Source organism: Molothrus ater, chromosome 19 (genome assembly GCF_012460135.2).
Source record: "Molothrus ater isolate BHLD 08-10-18 breed brown headed cowbird chromosome 19, BPBGC_Mater_1.1, whole genome shotgun sequence".
NCBI classification, from domain to species: Eukaryota; Metazoa; Chordata; class Aves; order Passeriformes; family Icteridae; genus Molothrus; species Molothrus ater.
In genome coordinates, this window is record NC_050496.2 from 1,068,001 (window position 1) to 1,069,232 (window position 1,232).

Genomic DNA, 1,232 nt, shown 5'->3' on the forward strand with positions numbered 1-1,232 from the left:
GGGCGCTGTCGTCACATGAGGGGCGGGGCCGGGGTGGCGGGGGCGTGGCCTGGGCGGTGCCGCTCCCCGGTGCCGCTCCCCGGTGCCGGTTCCCGGTGCCGCTTCCGGTGTCGCTCCCCTGTGTCGCTCCCCGGTGCCGTTCCCCGGTGCCGGTTCCCGGTGCCGCTTCCAGTGTCGCTCCCCGGTGCCGCTCCCCGGTGCCGTTCCCCGGGGCCGCTCCCTGGTGCAACTCCCCGCACCGGTCCCCGGTGTCGCTCCCCGGTGCCCGCTCCCGGTGTGCCGGTGCCGCCGCTGGTTCTCGTCCCGTTCGCCCCCTGCCCCCGTCAAGCACGGCGAGGGGATCCGCCCCGCCCCGCTCGCCCCCGTCCCACCGGCAGTCCCCGGGGTGAGGCGGTCCCGCCCTCCTCCCTTTGCGGCCTTCGCGAGCTGCCCCCTGCCCGTCCTCCGCCGCTCTGCTCCGGTGACCCCGGCAGGGGCTCACCCAGACACGGGCATGGACATCGTCCCTGCCTCGGGCTCAGGACATCCATCCCTCGGGGTTCAGGACATCCATCCCTCGGGGTTCAGGACATCCATCCCTCGGGGCTCAGGACATCCATCCCTCAGTGTTCAGCACATCCATCCCTCAGTGTTCAGCACATCCATCCCTCGGGGCTCAGGACATCCATCCCTCACGATCCCAGGACATCCATCCCTCGGGGCTCAGGACATCCATCCCTCGGGGGTCAGCACATCCATCCCTCAGTGTTCAGCACATCCATCCCTCGGGGCTCAGGACATCCATCCCTCGGGGCTCAGGACATCCATCCCTCGGGGTTCAGGACATCCATCCCTCGGGGTTCAGGACATCCATCCCTCGGGGCTCAGGACATCCATCCCTCGGGGTTCAGGACATCCATCCCTCGGGGTTCAGGACATCCATCCCTCGGGGCTCAGGACATCCATCCCTCGGGGTTCAGGACATCCATCCCTCGGGGTTCAGGACATCCATCCCTCGGGGTTCAGGACATCCATCCCTCGGGGCTCAGGACATCCATCCCTGCCTCGGGCTCAGGACATCCATCCCTCGGGGTTCAGAACATCCATCCCTCGGGGTTCAGGACATCCATCCCTCGGGGCTCAGAACATCCATCCCTCGGGGCTCAGGACATCCATCCCTCAGTGTTCAGCACATCCATCCCTCGGGGCTCAGCACATCCATCCCTCGGGGCTCAGGACATCCATCCCTCGCG